We start from the raw sequence: 6000 nt of genomic DNA on the forward strand, positions 1-6000 counted from the left end.
AACACATGAATAGGACCTTAAAGACTCTACTCACCAAAATCTGTATTGAAGCACGCCTTAAGTGGCCTCAAGCATTGCCGCTAGCTCTTACTTGCATTCGAAACACTCCCCGACGGGGCCTTAAATTAACCCCATATGAAATTATGTTTGGCAAGCCGCCTCGAGTCTTACCCCCTGGGATGCGAGAAAATGTAACTTTTGAATTAGGTAATAGCGAACTTCATATGTACGTTATTGCTTTGCAGTCTGTCTTGTCTTCTCTTCACAGGTATGCAGCCTCCTTTCAGCGCCTGCCTTTAGACGTACCGGTACATGACTTCTGCCCGGGAGACTGGGTCTTGGTGCAGCGGTGGAAAAAGGAACCTTTGACTGAGAGGTGGAGTGGCCCTTTCCAGGTACTTCTAACAACCCACACCGCTGTAAAGATTGCTGGCCATGACCGTTGGATACACCATACCCGTGTGAAATGACATCCACGAGCGTCAGAGGACATCAACTCCCAGGACGAACTCACTCTGGAAGCTGAGTTGTCCTCGGAACAAGAAGCCAGCAAGTGGAGCTGTGAACCTACTGGTGATCTCCAAGTGCGCCTGAGACAGCTTAATCAAAATTCAGAAAATTAGACAAGAAAGTAAAAAGGGAAAAGTTTAAGCTGTATTTGATCTCAAGAAAGGGAGAATATGGTGGGAATCTTAATATGCCTTGTTGTTATCTATGTAGTAAGAGAAGCAGGATTGAGCAGCCCTAGCCGCCAGCCTATATCCCCACTTCCCCCAATTGCTCCCCCAGGGACAAATTTGTATGTTGACATGATGGAAAGAATTGCAGGTACCTTCAATCTTACCAACTGCTGGGCCTGTGGGGGACTCCAAGAGGCCAGAGAACAGTGGCCTTGGAGGGCTTTTCCTTTGGCCCCAAAATGGTTGGTAAGTGACAAGGCGGATGTTAAGAGTACTGGTCAAGAATGAGATGAGAACTGCAGCTGCGATCTTTCCCAACTGGCATTAGGAGAGTACTGTATTAGCAATAATGGTACAGGGAGGAGTTTGGGACATAGCCAGTGTACATGGACATTGAAATGGGTCCGAACATACACTACCTGTTATGCCCTTAATTGCAGCAAGTATGCAGGTCAATGGAATTCTACTGCTGTTAAGCTCCCAAACTCCACGTGGATGAAATGTAACCCATCCACTCCACAATCATCCCCACATGACGAAGACACCTGCTTCAAAAAGTCAGAAGGGCAAGAGTATCACGTTTCGATCCTAACATTACAAAATGTCAGGCATATAATGAGACCCGAAGTGAACGATTCATACCTTACTTCTATAATTAGCAATGGGCACACCCGAATGGCACGATGGTGTGGTTTAATAGATATTGGAGTGCCTCAAATGACACAAATGAAATAACCGAGTGTGAGTATAGGGATAAAGATGGCGTATGGAGATATCAGCTTAAACCGAGTGACTATTACACCGGCCCTTTAGGACATAGGGACAACAAATACTATCCCCCTCTTTTCTGGTGGAACCGTGACCCCCTGGCCTTGGGAGGGGAGAACAGGGCCTTAAAAGAACATTATTGGATTTGCGGAAGGCGAGCCTATACGGTACTGCCACAAAGGTGGACAGGAACCTGCTATATTGGGGTAATTGTACCAGCTTTCTTTTTGCTACCATCTGAGGTTGGAAATAAGTTGAGAGTCTCTTTGTATGATGATTGGAAAAGGACCAAGAGAAGTATTGATGTAAGTTTGACACGGGGTGGCTCCCAAAAGTGGAAGGAGGATGAGTGGCCCCCTCAAAGGATTATTGAGTATTATGGACCAGCTACATGGGCTAATGATGGGAGTTGGGGATACCGGACACCAATATACATGCTAAATAGAATCATCAGGTTGCAGGCAGTCTTGGAAATAATTACTAATCAAACTGCCACTGCTCTCGAGTTACTGGCCCGACAGAGTTCCCAGATGAGAGAAGCCATATACCAAAATCGAATGGCCTTAGACTATTTACTTGCAGAGGATGGTGGAGTCTGCGGAAAGTTCAACCTTTCTAATTGTTGTCTCCAAGGAGGTACAATTATTAGGATCAGGCACTGGATCTCATTGCACTGCATGTGCCAGGAGCCTAAGCCTCAGCAGCAGAAAAAGGTGTGACCTTTTCTTGCCCTATAGCTCAGTGGCTAAGGCACCCACCTAGGATGCTGAAGGCCCTGCACTCTGGGGTCCCCTGACTGGGGCTGGGGAATGTGGTTTGAACTAGTGCCCCTTTATACTTTCCAGCCCAGCATTCTGACCATGACACCGCAGGTCAAATGTTCTCCAGCACTTTTTCTGAAGCCAACCATCCATAAACCATTTAAACTAAAAACTGGTTATCTGATATATTTTGTAAATGAATAATTGCACTCAAACAATGTCATACTAAAGAAAAGAGGGGTCTAATTCTTAGCAGGTACCATCAATCATATCCTTATAACTATTTCAACCATTTTTTCTACAAGCTCCTCTGTTTCTTTCATATGTGGCCAGCTCCCTGCCAAAATCTGCTAATCTACTGCATTATCTTCATCCAAATCTCTCCGTAAAACTTTGCTGCAGTCACAGCCAAACACCAGCCTAGCAGCTGGCACACCTCAGCTAATGCTAATTATAGTAATATAATTAGCTCCTTTTTATCTTTCATTCATCCTGCCTGCCTGAGTTGCCTCTCACTGTACACTGAAGTTGGAAGACCTTTGGGCCAAGGACTCTCTTATTGTTAAGTTTTCTTCTTTGAAAAAGTTTAGGACAAGTGATTGCAGAAAACCATCTGTAATCATGATTTCATACTTGGAAAAGCTTTCAGAGAATAAAGCAGCTATAACATAGTTCTCAGTTGTATATACACAACCATAATGCACCGTATGAAATAGATCCTCTGGGTGACAGGCCACTGCTAAAAAAAAAAATTAAAAAGGTGAGATTTATTAGTTCTTTGCCCATAAAAAATAACCAGACCTCAAAACAAAGCAAAAATGATATGTTGAGGCTGCCAGGCCTTATAAAACACTGGCAAATCCTGATAATTCTGATATTTAAACAGTATGTTACATATTCCAGCATTGTAGCCTGAGGACATGGTGGCAGAACAGCGAAGGCATCTTGCTGCAATTCTAGAGGTGTGAGTGTAAGCTCCACCCCAGACCTAATCCAAGGGTTGCCCCCAGTTGAACCAGCTGTTAGTGAATATGTGGACATTTGGGTTAGAGATAATTCTGGTTCCATTACTTCCTTGGGGCCTGTTGGCTACAGAAACTGGCATGCCCTCACTGTGCTAGTACCAGGGGCTGCTAAGCCCAGCAGGTCACCTAAAGCTGCATATAAATTATCTTGGGGCCAGACAGACACTGTGGAACTGCACAGAGATCGAGAAATACATGACCGATAACTCAGCTGTGACACCAAAGTCATCTCTAAGCAAGGGCATCTATTGCTACAGGAGCAGACCAAGGAACCAGTCATGAGTCAGGATCACAATACAGGCCTCTCTTGCTCCTCAGAAACTAATATTCCCCCCTTCTCCAGTTTAGCACTTCTGGCTAGTATGGAGTGAGCAAAGGCAAAGTCCCACCCACCCCCTGACCCTACATATTGACTCCACACCCATCTTGGCAGATGGTGAGTAGCCTCATGGAGCCTGTTCTTTCCCCCAAGCAGTTACCTGAAATGCAAGTAGACTACCCAGGGGATGCCTTATGTCCCCTCAGGAGCCTGGGGCAGACCCAGGGAGCAAATCAAAGTCCGGTCTATCAATGGGTATTCAAAGTAGAGACTAACCAATAGGAATATCTGCAGAAGCTGCCAAGGTATGGGCTGCTACACTGTGGGCAGAAGGTGAAATGGGGGCCAGGCTAGAGCCATCTTTTCCACTAGTTCCATCCTCCTAGGGCAGGAGTGTCAGACTCCTACCCAGGAAATACTTTATATTCCCTCAGAAGCCTGGGCAGGCAATGAAGCAAATAAAAGTCTGGTCCTTCAGAGGTGGCGTGAATGACAGTGCCAGTTCAGGGCATCATAGGGTGTAACAGCCATCACTTGCCCCACCATCAAGGAAATGCATTGAGAATTGGGCTCCATATTCTGAAAGTCACTGGTGGGCCCTGTACCTGCTCACTCCACCCCCAAATTCCTCTAGGATCCCTGCAAGCCCCAAGACACAGCTTTGTGGTCTGGATCTGGTCTTCAACCCCACTGCTCCAGGGAAAAAAGGTCCATCTGGTTCCTCCACTGTCTCTTACACGGCTCAAAGAAAACCTGCCTGGAGGAGCCAGCCAGGGACACCAACCAACAGAAACAGCTGCAGACACTGTCAAAATAGGGACTTCCACCCTTTTCTTCCCAGTGCCCATTGGCTGTTTCCTCCTCCCTCATAGTCACATGAATTCATCTTTCCTCCCTGCTTCCTTCTTTCCTGTCCTGCCTCATCTTACCAGACTCCCTTCAGCTTCCCTTCTCTCCCTTCAATTTTTCCTCCCATTTTATATATTCTTCTCAACTCCCTTGTCACCTTCCCACATTAATAACAAAACAAAACCAAAGAACCAAAAGCATGGCATTATCTTGCTCATACCAGCACAAGGATGGCAACAGGTGTCAAACTCCCTCCCTACCCTAGAGCTACCTTGTCCTTTTAGGGACCGCTTGCTTCTTTGTGTCTGGGTAATGACTAGTACAACAGGGATCCATTTTAAGTTGGTCCCTAGGCAAGACAACAGGTCATCTGACTAATCAGTTGGTGCAGAAGAAAGGTTTGGGTTTTTTAAGACTTTGGAAAGCATCATGAATCCAACCCCACCCCTCCGATAGATTTCCAGGATGCAGTATCAGGGCAAGATTTCTGAAAAACACTGGTACTGTAGTCCACTGGTATCAGGGCTCTAGCAGGGTGGAACAGAATCACGCTTAGGTGGCTAAGTCTGTTCATATGCCCAAGAGATTAAATTGAATCTCCCCACCATGTGACTGGCCAGCTCTCTGCAGGCCACCAATAATATTGCCATGGGTTAAAAGGTCATTTTGGGACCCCTGTTTGAGAACCTTTGTCTTACAGGATGCAGCTGGGGCTTGGGACCACACTATTAACCCATGCTAAGAACTATCTAAAGGCCAGGCATATCTTTGATCTGTTCTACTTGGGTCATTCCAGGTTATTGTTAGTCTTCTCTGAAGAGATAAAATACTCTATTTTCATTCCTCCGGTGCCATTCCCAGCCCTTCCCACTCCTTTGCTCCACAGGCAACAATTTAATCCTCCTGAACTCTAGTGCTGTTCCTAAGCCAACACCCCCTCCTACCACCAGAAGGTGCAACCCCAGTACCCTGTAACCACTCTGAGTAGCCAGGTACACCTCACCAGTTTGCTACTTGCTCTAGCACCCCTGTGTAAAAATCAGCAGCACTCCTGCTACCTACCTCTGAAGAGAAGGAGCCAGAGAATGGAAACCACTAAGTAGGCAGCAGACTGTGTCCCAGCTCTTCCCCAGTGAAGCATGCATGCAGTGAGCCCACTGGGTCTCAGCTATGCTGTTGTATGACTACTAACTGCACCCCCCGCCTCTCCCATCCCAATTCAGTATGCAAGGTTTTGGGCCTTTATTTTTTTATTATTCTTTTCACTCCTTTCTCTTTACTTCTTCCTCCTGCCCATGCACTTCAAACATTTTTTCCCCAAAAAACTTTTCCCCTCCTATCCAGGGCCCTGGCTGGCTCCTACTTGCCACAGAGTACAGAAAGCCACAGGCCTCATGGCAGTTTCTCTACCTTCAAGCTGAATGCCACCCATTCTCCTCCTCTCCCACCCCAGATGAGGGATAGAGTCCTAGCTTCTAGATGGCATGGCAAGTCCACAGTTGTGTAGGTCTGAGACTGCACTAAGCCTTAACCTGAGACTGCTCTGAAACGTCTAAATTTATGACTGCATAACATTGCATAAATTTAACATGTTTTAA

This window comes from Crocodylus siamensis, chromosome 4, assembly GCF_052110815.1.
Source record: "Crocodylus siamensis isolate JL-2025a chromosome 4, ASM5211081v1, whole genome shotgun sequence".
Lineage (NCBI taxonomy): Eukaryota > Metazoa > Chordata > Crocodylia > Crocodylidae > Crocodylus > Crocodylus siamensis.